Source organism: Brachyhypopomus gauderio, chromosome 8 (assembly GCF_052324685.1).
Source record: "Brachyhypopomus gauderio isolate BG-103 chromosome 8, BGAUD_0.2, whole genome shotgun sequence".
Taxonomy (NCBI): Eukaryota; Metazoa; Chordata; class Actinopteri; order Gymnotiformes; family Hypopomidae; genus Brachyhypopomus; species Brachyhypopomus gauderio.
In genome coordinates this window covers 4151793-4173580 of record NC_135218.1, presented here as the reverse complement: position 1 = coordinate 4173580, position 21788 = coordinate 4151793, and the positions used below count along the sequence as shown (strand labels likewise).

The 21788-nt window shown below is 47.7% G+C and overlaps 1 protein-coding gene across 1 annotated transcript in view; it reads right to left on the bottom strand.

The window, feature by feature from the left end:
• Positions 1-21788, bottom strand: part of cdh22 (cadherin 22) — a 141580-nt gene that overhangs the window by 86422 nt on the left and 33370 nt on the right. The gene's annotated exons all lie outside the window — the stretch shown is intronic.

The following is a 21788-nucleotide window of genomic DNA, read 5'->3' as shown; positions in this document are numbered from 1 at the left end:
ATCTCTCCCTCTCTTGCCCCTGTGCGGGGTCCTTTCAACCTGCCAAACACCCATCCCTTCAACACAAATCACCAGATGTCTGTTGGCCAATACGTGGCATTCACCAATGAACAGGAACAAACATGGCAGCTTTGTGAGGTGGATGAAATGCTTTTTGTTTTCAGCCGTTTTTACTCTTTTTTTCACTCCCTACTAATGGTGACATTTCAGAAACATCCACCTTCTTAATCACAACAAGAGTTGCTAGAGATGCAACAGAGATTTTAATGTCTCAATTGTTGAGACATAAGCTTTTGGGTGCTGGACCCCCTTTCTCCTGTGTCTCGCAGACGACAAATCTCATCAGCGCTCTAGCCAACGTTCTAACGCTCCACGCAGGTTTTGGTTACTCGGGTGAGCCCATCTGCCGTAGTGAAGCTGCCCGTCCCAACACCCTCCCTGTTATCTCAAATCCCAATTTGTCACAGTTGCCTGGCTGTGTCAAACCTCAGAGCTCAAGCCCATAAACAACAAGAAATACCTGCGTTAATGAAAGAGAACTGTGATGGTTTTAGCTTCCAATGGACAGACGGGCAGCAGGACTTGTGACTGCGTTTAAAAACGTCACACAGAAAGCATTTCCAAAAAGCACTTCAGCAAAGGCCCGTGATGAAGCTACCGCCACCTTCCTGACCTTAACACTTTGATTTTATGTATTACATTATTATTCGTTTCTCCCTGGTGGAATTTCGAAAGTGTTCGCTCGAAGAAAACAGAGTGTTGCCAATCCAAAGACAAACATTTGCTCAGCGACGCTGAGGAAGTGACCCGGAGAAGGACGCCGAGCTCCGACGAGACGACCGCCGTGGCTGTTAGCATTCAGTGCAGATACGTGTGAGGAGACCATCCAGACGTGCGTCTGTGAAATATGGTGAAGGTTTCCGTGGGGGGACCTGTGACCTCCACAGAGACTCCAGCTGGGAAACACGTATAACCTGCACCTAGATGCAGATCCAACATCCCCCCCCCCTGTAAACAACACTATACAAAACAGGTGAGGAACTGACTACGGAGACTCCTGTGCATTCTACAACAAAAGGATCCATTTGACTGGAAAATGTTTTATTGTTGATCTTTTTATATTGTTTCTCATTAATATTACTATTTCATAATTTCAAAAATTTCATAATTTTTTGAAAGACCAAAAGCTAAGACTTTTGGGGTTTTTTTTTTTGGCAATATCTTCAAGTAATTATTTCCGTCCGCGCTCCGCTGGGTCTAACGGGCGGTATAACACACATTGGGCGTGCAGCGTGTGCGGAGGCTGGCCAACGCCGACACGCTGAGCAGTAATAAAAAGAGTTCATTCATTCAGAAGGAAGACGATCAGGACACTGGGAAGCATGATGGAGAAACAATCGTCTCCAGGCCCGGAGCCGGACGTGCACGACAGACTCCTTCCGGTCCGCACCATCGCCCCACGCTCAGAACGGTGGATTATTATGGAGACAGGAAATCTGAACTGTTGTGTTTTGAAGTGTCTGTGGGTTCTGTACTGCTGTACTTAAATTGGAATTAGTTTTCTATGGCTTTAGTCAAAATGTGCTTTGAAAGCCACAAGAGAGCACAAACCATAACCACAGAGCTTATGTACTATTTCTGATGTAAGTGACTATGGTTACCGGAGTGATGTGATAATAGTCTGTATATCTAAATAACATCACTTCTATTTTTATACTAAACATGAATCCAAGTAACCCTCCGATTATTCTGTGACTCTAAAGCCCAATATGCTGTATGTAAAATAATGTTAAAGGTGAGCGAATGAATACATGTGTTTGAATACCGTTTCAAGCCAACAATCTGTTTAGGCTCAAACGCACCCAACAATTGGAAACACAAAGTCAATTAGGCAGCATTAACAAAACACCTGGACCAGCATAAACGCCACCAGGCTTCCATTTGGCAGCCGCCCGGGTGCTCTTGAGGCTGGGCTACTGTGTCCTGGAACCGGGGGCCAATTTTAAAATCATCCCTTGTCCAAGAGGCTCTCTCGCCTTGGCAGAGTGGAGAAGTCTGAGGGGGGGGGGTCTGGACCGGGGCGTGGCGTCAGCCGTAATGGATGGAGCGTGTGTCGCGGCTGAACACTGGGTGGCCCGCTGTCTCCCATTAGGCCCCGTGTACGCAAACGAGGGAAGACGAATATTGTCACAGCCTTAGAAAGACAGGTTGGCTAATTATGCTAATTGACCCCTCCCCCCCATGTTTCTGTCCTCTTTGCTCCGCCTCTCACGCCCTCTTTTCCTCCCTCTCCACTAACTGCACAGTTACAGCGCTTGCCAACAGAACGCCACTTAACAGCCCAGCTTTTATTTTTTACCTTGGTGCTCACTCTTGTCCTTTTTACCGTGCCACTCTCCTTTTTTGTACCTTTTTCTTGACACTTTATTTCCCATTCACTTCCGGCCTTTACCCTTTCTCTTGTGGTCCCTTAGTTCTCTCTCTCTCTCTCTCTCTCTCACTCTGGCTTGCATGCCACACTGCCCACCCTGCACTTTGCCAGCTGCACAATTGCTCAATCGCTCATCTCACGTATTGCTGGCACCGGTGAGGCCCAAGCGCTGGCCAACGATCAGATGGGTGGGAGCAGAGGGCGAGGGGGGGGGGGGGGGGGGGGGTGGTTGGGCTGTGATGGGGGGTCTCCACCACCACCCTGCTGGCTAAGCCTTCCTGACAGGCAGTGGAGGCCGTCGGACGGCCGATGACAGCTGGGCGCTCCGCGGGGCCGGTGCGGGAGCTGAGGGCCGGATCAGGCCGTGAGCTCTCCACACCACGTCGAGCCCATGAGGACCAGATCAGAGTCCTCAGGTGGAAGCCTGCAAACGATGCAGACGTACTGGTTTCAGAGCAGACACCTCAGCGGAGACACGGACTCCTGCGCTCTAAAGTCAAGATCCAGTAAGATGTTGTTTGACTGGCTTATTCTCCTCAAAGCCCCATGACATATTTCTTTCTCTCTAGGGTTTCTTGGTCAGCTTACATAAGACTGTCAGTCAAGAGTTTGTGATGGCTGTAAAAATCAGAACTGCAGTAATGGAACAGGAGGTGAACACCAGTTAATTAGACTGGATGCACGCACAACCAATCAGCACCCTGGGAAGTAATTTGACTGCTTTTATTGACAGCTGCATTTGAGGCCAACAAAGAGCAGTTGAGCAGAAGATGGTTTGTTGTGATTAACACTGATAGACTTGCTTACTCGCATATAACGGAAACACAAAAAAAGACAGAAAAGAATGTCAAAAATTACGTTTTTAGTCCATCCAAATAACATCACATTTCTGTATGTCAAATGTTAAATTTAACATACTCTACAGTTGTACAAAAACATAACATTTCAAAGCAAAGCAACCAGCCAAAAAAAAAAAAACTGAACTTCTGTGAATTCTAAAACAATGAGATTTATTGTCAGCAATGTCAATGACAAACAAAAAAACAAGCGTATTTACCAGAGAACCTTCTGGAGCTCCACAGCAAGAGTGCAGAAGCCCATTATGTGAAGTGTTTCCACCGGCTCCATCTGAGCGCAGGAAACTCAGACGGCGCGTAATTCGTAAACAACCTCGTCCAGGCGTATCACCAAGGCACCGCGTCCTGCACAAAGACGAGCGAGCTGGCCGTGCGATGCCTCGATGTGGCCACACCTCCGTGCTCCACCCTCAGCCTCCCAGAAGGCCGTGGTTGCTGGGCCGTGGTGCCCGGGCCGTGGTGGCCGGGCCGTGGTGGCCGGGCCGTGGTTGCCGGGCCGCTGCCACCCTTCCTTCCCTACACCCACACCCTCCCGGTGCCTCAGCAGTGCGGTTCATTTCCTAGGTGTCAGCACCGCCGCAGCTGGAGGCCTCGCTGCACATCCCTGCAGAGAGACTCGCTCAGCCGTGACATTCCCATTAGGACAGGCACAGCCAGCACCACGGTCAGCACCACGGCCAGCACCACGTTCAGCACCATGGTCAGCTCCACGGTCAGCACCACGGCCAGCACCACGGACAGCACCACCACCACTGCCACAAACCTCCGCCCAGTCAACTCCCCAGCCCCCGCAGCAGGTAAAGGGCACGGCACCTCGTCCTGGGGTGCGTATGCACTGGTGGGGGGAGATAGCTCAGGTGCGAGAAATAGCTCAGGCCTCGCCAGGATACATCTGAGAGATAAACCAAGTACCACCTTGTGTGGACGACCGTGGACAGATTAGAGATGGCAAAGGTTGTCAAAAAGGGAAGAAGTGCTATAGATATGATAGAAGGATTTCAGTTAAGGTGTGACTGCAGGGATGCGATACCATTATCACTGTCCCTCGTTAAGAACTGAGACTGATATTAATAATGCACAGCATACTGCGTAATATTCAAGGACAGTTTTTGGTATTTCTGAGGAAATAAAAAAGAAATACAAGGTCACATGTTTCTAATCTAGTAGAACGATACACAGTGTGCAGAAGACATTAGACTCTGGCCCACTTTCCCTGATGTACACTACTCAGTCCTGCATGGCTCCACTGGAGTGCATGTTCTACAAGCTTGTATTCACCATAAAGTATTGCAATAAAGATTAAACTCCATTTGGACTGTAATAGCCATCATATGAGGGCCCTTCATAAAGCATGCCTCACCATCTCCGCACGGAGCCATTACACAAATCAACAGGCAGTTGATGGGAGTTTGCATGTGGCGCGCCCGTGTGCACCGCTGCCTTCATCCTGCGTGCTCAAGCCCAAGGAATATTTTGATAGCCTGAACCCTTTTCTAACAAGACCCTCGGGACCTCGCAGGGACGTCAAGACAGCGGGCAACGCAGGAGCAATCCACAACTCCCCTTCCAGGGAAAGGAAAGAGTGTAAGCAGGAGAAAATGCGAGCGTCTGCCATGAGCCGAGACCCAAAAGGTCACGCCCGAAGAGTGAACTCACAAAGAGGTCGTTAGCGGATCAGCACACTCCCCACAGACATCACAGACACGGGCCTGGTTGGTCTCTGGAAGTTGCTGTAAAGCTCCCGTGCAGAACCACGCAAGTAGGAGGCACCTCCACCCTGGGGTGGATGGTGCAGGCACGCAGATGCTGTGGGTGGTGGAATGTGGAGCACCTGGCCATCACATCACCTGGTCCTCGTCACGATGGCAAATCCAAAGCCTCCGTGTCATCACCTGTGTCATCACCCCCGTGTCATCACCCCCGTGTCATCACCTCCGTGTCATCACCTCCGTGTCATCACCTGTGTCATCACCCCCGTGTCATCACCTGTGTCATCACCTATGTCATCACCTCCGTGTCATCACGCCTGTGTCATCACCCCCATGTCATCACCCCCGTGTCATCACCTCTGTGTCATCACCCCTGTGTCATCACCTCCGTGTCATCACCCCCGTGTCATCACCCCTGTGTCATCACCTCCGTGTCATCACCTCCGTGTCATCACCTCCGTGTCATCACCCCGTGTCATCACCTCCATGTCATCACCTCCGTGTCATCACCTGTGTCATCACCCCCGTGTCATCACCCCCGTGTCATCACCCCCGTGTCATCACCCCCGTGTCATCACCCCCGTGTCATCACCCCTGTGTCATCACCCCTGTGTCATCACCCCCGTGTCATCACCTCCGTGTCATCACCCCTGTGTCATCACCTCCGTGTCATCACCTGTGTCATCACCCCCGTGTCATCACCCCGTGTCATCACCTCCGTGTCATCACCTCCGTGTCATCACCTGTGTCATCACCCCTGTGTCATCACCCCCGTGTCATCACCCCCGTGTCATCACCCCTGTGTCATCACCTCCGTGTCATCACCTCCGTGTCATCACCTCCATGTCATCACCCCTGTGTCATCACCCCTGTGTCATCACCCCTGTGTCATCACCCCCGTGTCATCACCTCCGTGTCATCACCCCTGTGTCATCACCTCCGTGTCATCACCTGTGTCATCACCCCCGTGTCATCACCCCGTGTCATCACCTCCGTGTCATCACCTGTGTCATCACCCCTGTGTCATCACCCCCGTGTCATCACCCCCGTGTCATCACCTCCGTGTCATCACCTCCGTGTCATCACCTCCATGTCATCACCCCCGTGTCATCACCCCTGTGTCATCACCCCTGTGTCATCACCCCCGTGTCATCGCCCCTGTGTCATCACCCCTGTGTCATCACCCCAGTGTCATCACCTGTGTCATCACCTGTGTCATCACCCCCGTGTCATCACCCCCGTGTCATCACCTCCGTGTCATCACCTCCGTGTCATCACCCCTGTGTCATCACCCCCGTGTCATCACCCCGTGTCATCACCTCCGTGTCATCACCTGTGTCATCACCTCCGTGTCATCATCCCCGTGTCATCACCCCCGTGTCATCACCCCCGTGTCATCACCTCCGTGTCATCACCCCTGTGTCATCACCCCTGTGTCATCACCCCCGTGTCATCACCCCCGTGTCATCACCCCCGTGTCATCACCCCTGTGTCATCACCCCCGTGTCATCACCTGTGTCATCACCACCGTGTCATCACCCCTGTGTCATCACCCCCGTGTCATCACCCCCGTGTCATCACCCCCGTGTCATCACCCCTGTGTCATCACCCCCGTGTCATCACCTGTGTCATCACCTCCGTGTCATCACCTGTGTCATCACCTCCGTGTCATCACCCCCGTGTCATCACCCCCGTGTCATCACCTGTGTCATCACCTCCGTGTCATCACCTCCGTGTCATCACCTGTGTCATCACCTCCGTGTCATCACCCCCGTGTCATCACCCCCGTGTCATCACCCCGTGTCATCACCTCCGTGTCATCACCCCCGTGTCATCACCCCGTGTCATCACCTGTGTCATCACCTCCGTGTCATCACCCCCGTGTCATTACCTCCGTGTCATTACCTCCGTGTCATCACCTCCGTGTCATCACCCCCGTGTCATCACCTCCGTGTCATCACCTCCGTGTCATCACCCCCGTGTCATCACCCCCGTGTCATCACCCCTGGCAGCTGCTTTGTCTCCTGCACTTCCTGTTGCCGTGGGAAGCGCTACATTCCCTGACCCATGGCATCTTGCACTGCGTGACAGTAAATCCAGACCTCCTGACCCCAAGACCCCAGTGCTCGCGGCCCGTGAAGGCGGATTCTGTCTCTCCTAAATACTGAGCAGCACTACCATTCCACAACCGCCACTCCCCAGCCGTGATTGACACAGCCATTACTCTTGTCGTGATTATGTTATTGGCTAATAAATCTATTTTGGGGGAATTCACCCCAAGGGCTAAAAATATATAGGCTCTCAACAGAGAGGTAAGTGGAAATAAATAAATAACAAGGACATAGGGGGAGCAGATGAGGAAACACCATTTTTATAGATAGAGACCTGTCAAGGAAGCTCACTGGAATCGCAATCCATAATAAACCAGTCCCAGGGTTTCCCAGAGCCTCAGCAGTCATGCATCCAAACATATCCAATGTTATTTTTTTACCATTACATAGGACAATCCATATATTGTCAAATATATGGTTTATATTATAAAGGGGTTTTAATTGGTAGTGAATTGCACAGAGGTGCTAACATTTCATATAAATCATTTTCACTCGCATTATTTATTCTCATAAATTGCACATTCTGTTATCTTCTCATCACAGTATACATCACCAACAGAGATGTGTTAAACAGACAACACAGTCTGATACAGAACTGATACATTTCTTTAAAAACAAAACTCGTGCTGAAACTCCTACAGGAAAGCACTGCCTAATGAGCAATGGGCGACAAACAGCAGAATTTTCCAGAAGGTTATAAAATAGCATCTCTGCCCTGAATACAGGATTCACCCCCCCCTCCTCTTTCACTGCCCCCCTCTCTCCTCCTCCTCTCTTACTTTAAAAGGCTGCTATGTAAAGTCAGCAGCCCTGTGTTTAGGCTGACCAACATTTTCCCTCATGTTTTTACCTCCGTATTTATAAATTAGTGTAGATATATCAGATGCATTAAAGCCTTTTGAACCTGGGGGGCTTATAAATCCAGATTTCCATTAAAGCAGGAATCCTGGGAGTGGGGAGTTATAATATTTGTCCTGTCAGGTGAAAGATGGCAGTGTAGAGTGTACTGTAATATTATGGGGCACCCATGCTGTGTCAAGCCCACAGGCCCTGTTGGGCCATGAAAGGTCAGCGGACCAAGACTCCACCTCTGGGTGGTGATATAAGGCAGCAGCTATTCGGCACCAGACCTCGGAACGAATCTGATCAGAAAGCCAAGGACGGTGGCCACAACACCACCGGTTTCCTCAATAAGTGGATCAGAACAAAACCATATCGTCTTAAGTGTGTGCGGGTTTTAGGATATTACTACTAATTTAACTGTTGGCTTGCTGAAATTGTAAAGCATGTGAACTACATGTAGCATAAATTTTAAAAAATGTATGAATTTTATTTTAGATTTTTATCAAAATCAACTGACATGGTGCTCATAATGCATCCTTTGGAGTTTTGCATGCAGGCAGGGTATCTGCAGGCATCAATAGACTTTAAAAAATTTTTAATGCTATTTGAATTGCGCTTTAGGACCAAAATTGCAGTGAGGATATATAAAAACATATTAATTTTGAATGAGTCTTAAATTAATATTATATTGTAAACCTGGTCATTGAGGAACAGATAGTTTCAGACGAATGTTGAAGGGTCATAATTTTGAACAACTCTGAATAAAGTGGGATACAACTGACACAAAATCTGTCAGAAAAAAATACTGCTAAACGAAATTAGACTGTGTCACGATAACATTAGCAATCCTGATACTGATCCTTTCTTATGGTAGCGTGCAAGTGATATCATAGCTAGCTAGTTTACATTGTAATACTAATACTACTACTGTGTTACTTCATTGTAATTGTTTAGTTTAGATTAGAACTAGATATAATGAGCTGATTTCTGAGCGCAAAACACGTAGCTACCTACACAACTGAGCGAAACCTGTTGAGGTAGACAGCACCACATGAAACAGCCTGACTAGAACTTCATGTCGGGTTCTAATACCCGGCAGGTTATCAGATTTACAATTGGTGATTGGGTGGCTGAGATAAAACTATGAGTCATAGGAATTTCATTTCCAAAATTTGAATGGGCCATCAGCAAAGACGTAACCGAAGAATAACATGTCTTGTTAACGCCATGAATTTGTAAAACTATTAATTTGTAATTTCATACAAATTAATATACGAGTTCCCTCTATTACTGGAGCAGCTTAACCCTTTTGTCATTCATATTTTGCTAATTATTAAATCCCTAACTTCAATGTAAAATAAGTTTTACTCTGCCTAATATAGTATTGTATTGTTTTTATATACTTTCGAAACCAACTATACTGTAAATATGGAAATCCCAGAAATATGAAGCACTCTGTATGTAAATGGAGTATTAGGGACTGGGAGGACTGGGACCGTGTGTCTATGTAGATGACGAACTCTCCAACTGGCCTGTTACACCAGCCTGGTACAGCAGAAAGTTTTTCCCCTATTCAGACATTTTAAGCCATAAACCATTGCATGGAAAATTATTACATACATTACGGCAAGGTACTCCTACACAGAAGTGCAGACTCAATGTCTCTACTAAGCTTGTGACTCAAGAAACACACACACACACACACACACACACACACACACACACACACACACACACACACACACACAAAACAGACATACATGCTCATTTCTAGTAAGTTTGTATCAAACACACACTCTCATAACACACAGGAGACAGCCACACACACATGCATGCACGTGCACGCGCAAATGCAATCCACGGTCGAGCGCCTCAAACCATGCCTCTGCAAATCGAGAGCCCGCTACCCGCTGGGACAACGACAAAGTAGTCTTTACACGCAGAAGACCTCGCCCCTGCACACAATGAACCACTATTACTACGACCACTGTCATTATTCCAGTATTACTGCCATTATTACCATCATAAACAGCATTACAGTCTGCCGTACAGGCATCGGCAGACCTCCCTCAGTGTGCTCAAATGGCACCTCTGGACCAACAGATTTCTATTCAGCAGAATGACTCAGAGAGCTGCCTGTGACTGGCAGACGGTCACTTAATGAGAAGAGTCCTGCCTGTTATTTCACCCTCAGTCCACCGGACAGACGTGTAGGACACTCCTTTTTTTTCCCCTCACACAGTGGGAGCACTGTTTTTTGTAGATCTCTTGTTGAAAAATGACAAACGTTAATGTAGTGAACCGTGGTTAATCCTCTCCGATAGCACTGATGGTAACTAAACAGTGATTTTAAATTAGTGACTGAAATCTCTGACTTGGTTGTTAACAGTGTGATTGCTCGGTCACACCAGAAGTGTAGAGTTCGTGCGTGACACGGGAAGCGAAGGCACTACCTGTAGTTTGATAAGCAGATCTCATTCTGGATACCGGCTTCACAGGCGAAGTGTGGGGTTTCATTGCGGTAATCACAGTGGTTGCGAAAGTTAACAGGGATCATATGACATCAAATATACCGTGGACATTTGTGAGGTCACGAGAAATGGGGGTAAAACGGTGTTCTGCAGCGACACTGGAGATCGTCACAGTTCTAGCCAGTCCAGCTCTAAAACGCCAGTGAATAAATCAAGAGAGGATTAATCCAGGAAGCATGCTTGTTGAATAATTCTAAATAGAGAAAATGATTTGATTTTGTATTTTAATAGCTAATTAGTGGTGCTGATATCGAATAACGAGCTAAGAGCTCATTGTAGATCTAAGTGCACCATTACTGATGGAAAAAGATATTTATTCAGCTGGCAAAAACTTTTACAAGAAATCAATACAGGATTTAGTGTACTGACTCACTAAAATGAGTATTAACTGAGAAAAGTGCAAGACATGACTCAATGTACAGCTGTCAGCAATTATGGCATATAAGAAAGTGTGTCCCAATGCTTCAGAATGGCCTGCAGTTCAAGCCTTTTTGCATGGTAATGTGACTCCATGAAGTGCTATGACACCATGAAGATGTGTATTACTGAGATCTTTTTTCAGAGTGTATCACATTAGCATACTGTCACTTTATGGAGGGCCCCCTGCTGGTCGCCCCCGTCTACAGCGGCAGTTGTCCTGTTTTTGTTGTTTTGTGTTTGTCCCTGAGGTGGGCGGGGCCTATCATCAGGCCACCACCTGAGGGTCGTTTGTCTGTCTATATATGTCTTGTCTTTGTACCAGGGTCTTTGGTTGGTGCATGTTAGTGTTAAACCCTCCTTTTTCCCTGAGACTTGGCGTGATCGCTTCCTTTTTCGTTCGCACTCTTCGCCCGTCACACATACAATACTCTATTAGGATGTGCTACAGTACTTCAGAAATGCTACACAGCGTTATTAGATACTTGAGATATTAGACTAATGTTCTCGTTCAGTGTATACTCCGGATAATTCATAGCTATCACACTGAACGTTACGACACTACACTTATAACGAAGATGAGCGTGCCGTTAATACATCACACCACAGTGCCGCATTATTTCAAATAAGCGTGTGCTTATTTCATTTAGATGTTTTCCTCTACTAGTTTATTCAGTGTCATAAGTACAGCCGTATGCGATGACCAGGAAAAAAAAGAAAACAATGTGTAGTAAGTCAACATTGTCAGAGCGATGCGAAATAATAAAACGAGGAAACGCTTTGGAGAGGAAGATGTCTGTTAGGATGATGGCTCATAAAAGCTAAGTACACCCACCGGGGACAATTAAGAAACGTGATCTCTACCAAATGCAGGGCACTGCTGTTTAGAGCAAAGTGATTTGTTGATAGTCGAATAAAACAGAGGCTTACTTTAAAAAAAAAAAGTATTTCAGTAGACTTCTGATGGTGGCACACTGACTAGAAAATCCTTTTTCAAAATCCTCTGAGTTATCCTTTAACCTCAATCAATACACCGCAGACTGGAAATGTGCTTTGCAGCCGCCTGCCCCCTTCTGGACGGGCCACTGATGCAGAGAGAAAGGGGAACCGCTCGGCATCGAGGACCCGAGCACAGACTACGTCTTTATCTTTGTTAAGTAACGATTCAGTGGTCACAATGCGGACATCTCGGGCGAGGCGGTTTTGTATCTCGGCCCGGGGAAGGCCACGATGCATTTATTTCATGGATAATGGAGAAGGTCAGGAAGATGGATGCCGAGGAGTTGGATACCGCCGGAAGAAGGGGGAGTGACGGGGGGAGACACGGGGAGGACAATTATGGAGCGCAGAGGAGTCTCTATGGCTGCTTCTTTCATTTTTCTTAATTACCAGGGAAAAAAATCCCCCTTTCCTCTGGTTCATTAGCTCCTTTGTTGAGCAGTTACTGATGTCAGGGAGAAGATGGAAGGATACCGCAGCACAGAGGATGGAGTAAATACGTAGACGGGAGCCGTTCGTTTTACGCAGAGATCCAATTCCAGCACCGGTGATAAGGAGCCGGTGCTCCGGCTGGCCTCTTGAACTCGACACTCGAATTGTTAGCGCGAAAGAAACCGGCAATGGAAAAATAACAGGACAGCGGAACAGGAGGGTCGACTGTAGAGACAAAAGAGAATTAACAGGTGTGTTTATGGACAAAGAGAGAAAAGGCAAAGAATGAAAAAGGCAGGGCAGGTTACAAAGACACGTTGCAGAAAACATACACCTAGACCACATGTCTACATTGCTCCACGTGGCTAGATATGTGTCTGCTTTTGCCTTAATATCCTTAATTATGTCACTTCCCTCATGCTGAGGTACCCTACTTCCAAATTGTCATCTATCTGCCATTATCCTATTTGCGAGTCTTCCACCTGCTTGTTAGAGGTGCTCCAGGTGCTCGAGAACTTCTCCGGCCTCTGGAGAGAGCGTCCTCTTATCCAATACGGCCACTCGAGATGTCGATCTTACTCGTGAGGTCCACGGCCGGGGGAATGCTATAAGGGCCCCAAACGAGGGTCAGACACCGTCGCTTCCTCAAAGGGCTGCCATGGTAACAACAGGAACCTGATAGCCCTGTCTGTTTATCCTCCCTCTCTCTTTTCCTTTCATGCACTGAAGTTCGGGGATAACACGAGGCAGAGAGGCTAAGGGCCGAACATTTGGCCGAAACCGTTCGTTCGAAAGCGGACACAGAAGGCACTCGACTAAGGTTTTATTAGCCCGTCTGGCACATGACACTTTGTCTGGAAAACAAGGCCCCACGGTCTTGGAAAGGAAACACGATAGACATCCCTTGATTTTTTTATGACGAGATGTTACTTGTTCCACAGTCTCCATCATAACTGTTCCAAAAACAATGACTCACAACTCATCGAGCTCCAAGATCTATGCTGCTTTCCGTGCCTGAGCTCTGAGGCGGGTCTGTGGCGAGCACGACCCATGCAAGCTGCCAGAACTTCTGCCGCACCACTGCCGTCCCCGTCTTGTCCATTACACGCTGATTTGTGCCTTTGCAGCGACACGCTTCTGTGCCCGGCGCAGAGGGAGTCACTCTCTCCGCCGCCTCCCTGGATTAATCCTTACCGGGTCAAGGTCAGGCGCCGTGCGGCCAAACGAGCGCGTCGAACAGATCGTCGGGGCCCCTGCGCACCCGATCCGAGGCGCCCGGTCTCGCCGAGCTGCGCTCGCAAAGATGCTACGAGCGCGGAACGAACGCCCGTCCGTCCCACCGCAGCACCTCGTGACAAGACCATGCCTCCCGTGGCCCGTCAGAACACGACAATCACCACCGGGGTCACATTAACACAAGCATTAGCTTTCTGGGTGAACATAATTAAGGAAGAGCTAATGTCGACGTGCGGGGAAACGAAAGAGGAGTATTAACAAGTTGGAGGCTCAACCTTTTCCCCCGCACGCCCACCGGGTTTGGGCTGCCAGCGGTTACGTACATGACGCGTACGTGGTGGACAAGGCAAACATAAAGGGAGCGGACACGGAAACGCATCCGCCATTACCCTTACCCGGCCCGCTTTCTTTATTTGTTGTTGGTTCATGAATGATAATGGTTTTATTTCCTCCAGCAGAGACTGTTAGCAGCATCTAGAGTGGCAAAGATTGAAAGTGTCTTTTCATAAAGTGGTAGTGGTATCAAGAAAAAAAATGGTGCATTCATTCTTGAGGCCAGAATTGTGCTGTGCCATGAATAAATTAGCAGTGTATTGGCACAACTCTGGACAGGAGCTTGGGATATGATGGTACATCTCTGGATTGCATGTTTTCCAAATTTGTGTGTGCACTGAGAATCTTAATGCTAAATCAAATGTATCGATGCTACTAAAATCTTGGAAACATTGGCAGGTGTTCATCCAGTTCACATAAGAGTCATTATATCTGCACACGTCAGCTTTTGCTGTTGCAAATGTGCAATGGATTTCAATGGAACATAGCACCTAAGTTAATAATTTAATAGGCCTTCGTCATACCCTGGAGACAGTTTAGAAAATGTTAACCAGCATTCAGTCTGTTTATTCAGTGTTAACGGTGAGACAGAATGGGTGGTGTGCAGACCCAGTGAACACATTAATTTCACTATGCGTTTTGACACAGATTTTTAAGGATAGAGTACATGGATCGAATGGATCTAGTGGATCAAATGGATCAAGTGATCCTTTTAATGTTATTTACAGTGTGCAGTTTACTGCTTCTAAGCCTCTTTGGTTATGCTCCAGGCGCACATATTATTTCAAGACAGATCTCACTGTCAGTGCGTCTGTGTGTGTGAGTGTGGGGATTTGTGTGTTTGTGTGTGTGTGTGCATGCGCATGGTGTCAGATGCACCGAGTACTAAAGGCCGTAACATAAAAACAAAACAAATCATTGTTTATAATGTGGTGTCCAGTACCAGCCCAGAAACCCAACAGAGGGGAGGAGGGAGAGAAAGACACGGCGGGCAGAGACACGGAGAGCCAGCGCTAGTACACGTGTTAGCGCTGAAAGCAGCCCACTCCAGTCCATTCATCAGGGCGCAATGAGAACAGCGCTCACCCCACTGCGAGCCTCATTACGTGCACCTGCTGTGTCTACTACTGAATAAACCACAGGAAACGCTGTAGACCCAAAGGCGCGTGGCCGCTAACCAAACAAGAGACCAAGCGACGCTCAAAAGAACCTTGCTCAAGCCTTCCCTCAGAGAGCTCTCATTAAGCTCTGGTTTCACAATCTCCAATCAATTAGCCAATTAGCTTGGGTACAAAAACAGGCACTTTCGTGCGGTGGGGGAGGAGAGGCGCTGCTTCAAGTGCAGGCGTTCGTACGCCACACTCACACTCCCCACCGTGGCGCTTCGCCAAAATTCCCCTGGGCTTCGGCCTCAGCCGAGTGGGAGTGGGTTCTGAGAAGCTCCCAACATCACAGTCGTGCCAATCCGGATTCTTGTAACCGTGAACCGCATTAGAAGCTACTTGCAACAAACACTGCTTGAAACGTAACAACCGACACGTTCAGCGCAGGGAACAGCTTCGTATGGCAACGCTGTAGCAGATTGGCATTGGAAATGCAGCATAAACTGTGTGTAAAAATAAGTCCTCTTCTCCAAAAGCAAAGCTCTGCACTTTTTCAACAGCGATCTAAGTCGTTCCTAGCGGGCTCCTGAGTGGGACCGGCGCGCTCCACACCCCGAGCACGTGCAGCCTGCCGCCACACATGCTCTCGGCCATATCACATGACCGAGCGGTTCCGCACCCCCGATGAAGGACGCGGCGGGACCCACCGCGTCGCTCCTCGACGATGGCTGCAGTATTTCCCATGCACCCCGTGTTTGCCCCCCCCCGGGTACGGTAAGGTGAAAGAAAGGGTTATGTGCTTCTAGTACAAATGGCTTAGGGATCGGGGAGAAACGAGTCCTGCTGTATTTTGAAAATGGAATCACCTGATTCCTTGTGCCCAGATGAGCAGTGGTGTAGGCTGGATGCAGCTTATTGGAAAAGATCCAGAACTGGAGAGTAGACCTGGCATGCTTTGATACACTTGTTTAGATATAAATCAAAGGAACCTAGTTCTCCTGAAGATCTGCCAGCAGATGTATAGTCCCTACAATATTGCCTTCCATTCAGGTGCACCAGAAAAAGTGTGTTAGGTTACGGGCGGAGCTAAAGTCTACCTGAGGACACCTAAAGAAAATTATACACTTAGTTGGGTTCTCCGATATACTGAAGTCCAGATGGTTTCCAAGGGCTTTGAATAATTTAATGTAATTACTCAACAAACAACTGTTTAAATATGTTCTCTGAGTCAGTATCCTAATTCTAAATTCTACACTAGATAGGAACAGCAGCATTACAAAGTAGAGGCCTACTCATAAATTTATTAAGCAATTTCAAATATCCAGTCATTTCCATTAAATATTAAATGGACTGAATTCACACTTGACCAAATGAAAGGGGAACCGATGTAGGCCACAGCGGGCCTTCATCAGTCAGTGGCTGCTCGGACCCTGCAGTGTTTGACCCGTCGCCGTTCCAACGTCGCTCCCTCAGCTCCCGGCCCGGTCAGCACCGACATCTATTCCCGTATTCCCCTGTTCTCTAAGCGGCCGCGTCGCCTGTAGTGCGTGTGGGCGAGCTGGGGCCGAGGTCGCGAAGCGGTTTTCCAGCTGACTGTCGACGTGTCATAAAAGCTGCTAATGACTTTCGTCTCTGGGCCTGCATACTGTGTATCCAAATGAGATTTATTCCCTCGCCCCGACACACGAAGGTAAACAAAAGCCTGTTCTGAATGGGTGCCGGAGTCCAGCAGCGGATTAGACGCTCACGCAGGATTACGGGGATGATGAATTAGAAACTTTTTTATTCACAAAGTGACAGCTGAGAATTTATTTTTTATATGCTAAAGTTAAACAATAGATCCTCCTCCTCTTAAGATCTTATCGCTACAACGATATTGCATCGATGCATCACCTCACAGATTTATATCATACTTCGTATTCAGACATGTTTGCATGTATATGATGATGGAATTCCAAAAAATAACCAGAAACACAGCAGCAACATCGCACAGCAGACACCCTGCTCATAAACACCGCGTTATGTCACAGCTGTGAGCCAACCATATGACTTCTTGTCACATTTATGTCTCGCTGCTCATTACTCCTATACATGCGGCACAATATCAATGATTAAACCATGCAAAGCAGCCAAAGCCATAATAATATGGAAAGAAGCACTGCGGTCCTCTCTAAGTCATGCAGCGCTGAGATGACACAAAGCGCCCGTGTTGTCTCGCCATCCCCGTTTCAGATCTAGTCTCAAGTCGTTTGTTTTATTTGGGAGACAGCTCAAGCCCTGGGGCATTTCCCATGAATCTTTGCTCTGCTGCTATAATCACTTTGGCACGGCCTCTTCTCCGCTGCTGGTTTAATTCACAGCGTTGTGATGTATGTTGGGGCTGGCGTTCTGCAGACCCTACGCGTGTGCGTGTTAAGCAACACCGCTCCAGCTCGGGCCGAGCGGCGAGCCCCGCACTGTTGCATCAGGCCGGGACGTTAGGTCTGGCAGCGCAAACAAAGAGATGTTTGCATACACTGGATCACGCAGATCCAGATGAAGTGACTACAGCAGATATTCCGCAGTCATAAATACAGCGGTAATGTAGGAGCTGAGCGGCGGTTTGGTGAGCTTCTGGGTCGCTAGAAGCTGCTACGATGGCTTGAGGGCATAAGAGCAAAAAGCATTATGGGACATGAGACATGGACTAAGGGCAAAGTTCAAACGAGATTTCCCTACACTATTTTACAGAAAACGGAATAACCTTTCCAGCAGGCACTATCAGTCTCTTAGTATTGACTGTTTTAAATGAAGAGCTGTGCCTCTCTTTGCTCTCTGGTAATTTGCTGTTCGCGTAAAAGCCCGTCAAAGCAGCAGAATAAATAAAGCCCTGCATTTACATAGGAGCCCTGATACTTGTGTAGATCTTTAATAGTAACTGACGTTCACTTAAGCGGCAATTTGATTGCTTTTAATCACCATGTTCAGCCTCCGACGCTCAATCTCGTAGCTGTCTTTGCGCTGGTCGCCCTGGGGGCGCGGGGACCCGTGAGTAAAGTGTATCCGTGCAAGTGCGCGTGTGACAGAGAAACTCATTCATCTCCATTGAGTCAGTCAGGGGATGGTCTTGCGTATAGCAGACAGATGACTGACAACGGCAAATTAAAGGCAAACACAAGATAACGCGAATCACAGCCTCCTCCCACCGGGTCGCCGCCCCCGGGCGCCAAAGTACCGCCCTCCCCTGCTGGAGTCAACATGGCCCACAAGACCTGTGCTCCCACAGACACACACTCATCGACCCCTTTTGGACGTGCTGCTAAACCAATAAGCAGGGTCGTACGAGGGGAGGGGAGGGGCTACAGGGCGTGGTCAGGGGGCGTGGTCAGGGGGCATGCTTCGTAGATCCGTCCCAGTGTAGTTAAACTCGAACCTCAGTCACATTCTCTTTACCCCTTGCTGAAATTATTCATGCAGTGGTCAGCCTTATTTCACCCCTCCAATTAAATGCTCTCAAATAATCAACAGCTGTTTTGTCTACCGATCAATAAGGAAGCCACTCACTGAAATTTTGTCTTTTTTTTCTCCGCCAAGATCTCCTTAATGACATAAATTGGTACCTGCAGGAATTTGCATTTGCTAAGATGCAATTCCTGAGCAGGTTTAGAGAGAGACAGGAAGGCCCGATCAAATGAGCCGCGAGACAAGATAACCGCAGCACGCTCGCTCATATCTCCTGGCCGCGGTGAAACACAAACTCGGGCCGCTGGCAAAACAAAGAGGCTCTTGATACTGTACATTGTCTTTTCAAGCTGGAAAATCAATAGACTCCAATCAGGGGATCTGTCAGCAATACGTAACACCTTAGCTGATTCAACATTTCAGGATGATGATGTTTATTAACAGAGACGCTCCCTGTGTGTGCGGTTCTGGGAGCTGATGGAGCATAAGGGAATGGATCACGCATGTGCACCACTCAAGCAGCTCGGCCCAAGTGCTGCTGTCAGGCCATTATAATGCCAAGGACCAGGCAGTGCGATAAGGGTAAGCAGTGGGTGCGTAGCTCTGATCTTTCGCTGCTCTTTACGGGGCCCTTTGCCAAGCACTCTTGAACGGCCAGTGCTGGGGTAGGATCCTTGTCTCAGATGCATAAGTACACTGTAATAGAGTTAATGTCTTCTGATTGGCACGGAGGCTAAATAAACATGGAGGTAAAGAAAGCTGGCAGCGTGCGCCTCCTATAATCTATAATAATGCCATTTATTGACTTATCAGTGAAGAGCAGGGTTCACTTAGACATCGCAGCCACACATACACACATGAGGATGATGAAAACACATGCACACATACATACACACACACGGAGAAACACATACGCACGCATGTACACACACACACACACACACACACACACACACACACACACACACACACACACAAACACACTTTGGCACAACAGTATCTAACTCAATCCTTTTGTCCCTTTGTACCTCCTTTCCTATCTCCATAAATCCACAGCGTGCTCCCATACGGTAGGAGCTACTGAGCCACCTCAGCCCTGCGCTGTGCAGTGTTTATGGCCCCACTTCAGCTGCAGGGAATATTTCTCCTGAAATTGCACTCCGTCATGTTATCATATCTAATTCTGATCCTAAGCATTATCTTTGATTGGCCTGCCACCCAATTTTTCAAGACCTATTTACAGGCATTCTGTCTTGGTCAGGATTGCAATTGGATACACCAATGTGTTCCTTGCGGGGGCCTTTCAGCTGCCTGAGCGCCCTGCTCTTGGGTTTATACTTACATGGGGAAGTGGTGTAAAATCCCCTTTTCTTTATCCTTAGTTGTGTAGGCTTTCATTTCTGGGCAGCAAGTCAAAAAGCTTTACATTGAGTAATTCCAATGCGATATTTCATTTGCATCAGGGAAAAGACAGCGATCGGAAGTCGTAACACGGAGGGGTAGGCTGAACCCTCCTCACCAGAGCTGTTTTTCCCTGGTACTTTGAAGAATAATGATCGCCATTACCCCGCAGACAAAGTGGTGCTCGCTCCTGTCATCAGACGATGATCGTTACGCTGGGGAAGTTTCAAGAAGCGAAGCTCGGATTGGAATCGGAGATGACGGAGTTGAAGTCGGCCGTGCTGACTTCAAACAATGCAGAAATTTCTCGCTACGCACCCCCCCCCCGGCCCCCACCCCCACACAGTCGACCTTCGGGGGAGCGGGCCGCACTTGAAAGGCTTCGGCAGGTGAGGCGGCACCTCCAGTGCCGGATGCTGGTCCCCACCAGCGATTATCGACATCCCATAATCGCAGCTGGATATCGGTGAGAATCAGGACACACTCCACGAGTGTCTGCCACCTCTCTGTGTGGAGACCCACAAAACGACCCAAGAAGATGCCACATGGCATACTCGTACATGTTGCCTTCACAACGCATCATCGCTAGCTAGTGGGCTAAAGGTGGCAGAAGGTTTGCAAAATGCATTAGTGTGGTATAGTTTCTCCAAATAATATGATTCTTATAATATGTACTGGCAAGTCATTAATATAACTTCTCTACTGTACGAGAAGAACACATCTCTCCCCTAATGCCACCCTCCACTTCACTGGCTGGACATCTTCATGGCCACATCTCTCAGCTGCTCTTTATTGGTGGTGCATAATTACAGAATGTGGTCCATCTGTTATCAAGCAAGATCTTCGGGGAACCTTTAACCCCATCTATCAGTGGTCATTATCCACAAGGCAGCTGTTGAGCACGTGTCACACGGGCATGACTGTCAACACAGCAGTGGCACTAGCATCTCACACACATGCTAGTGGGTGTTGTGCTGACATGACTGTACCAGCCACTGCAGTGATGCAGAGTATATACACATGTAAGTGTCTGCCATCCACACACACACACACACATACACACACACACACACATATATATATATATATGTATACACACATGTGATGCGTAAGTCAAGCATATAAATTCTGCCTGTAAATTCTGGCTGCTTCCTTATAAAGTATCCTTCTTAGACTTTTATAACTGAATAATCAACAAGCATTTATGACGCTATCTTACTGCAATTCATCAATAACAATCAATAAATAAACAAACCAAATCCATTTTAATGGCATAAAAATTTTACTGCGTTTTTTTTTTTTTTTCTTTTTTTAGCCAAATCCTATTTGGCCAAAATCCTTTTATTAGATTACAGTGATCAGAAAAAAAAGAAATGAACAAAACACGCTTCCCATCAGGCCGTAGTGTTGCTGAGAGCCGTCAGATTATGGTGCGCAATCAAGTTCAGTGAACAGACAGATGGTGTGAGCGAATTTACATGTGTAATCTTTTATCTTGGAGACTGGTAGACTGGGGAGCATATACTCCACCGTATTAAAACATCAGCTATACTGGCAGACATATTAAGCTACATTAAAGCAGCAAAGGCCATAATCCTCGTGAGTCAGCAGATTTTGGTCCAATGCTGAGTTGAAGGCTATGCTTTTTTTTCAGGGGGGGGGGGGAGGCCTGCATGTGTGAGGACTGTGTGAACGACTCCATTTCCTGCAGAAAGCTTCTTAACCCACCACTCTGGTACATTCTGTTCCCTGACTCAGTTGATACAGCAATCAGGATTTTGTCCACCATGTTTTTATTTACGCTTAAACAGAGTTTAATGGAGAACACCACCCACACCAACCAAACCCAACTGATAACTTCCGTCGCCTGTGGTGTGCTCTAATTTATTTATTTATTTATTGATTGATGAAGAATATGTGAATTAAGTAACCCATGCATATTAA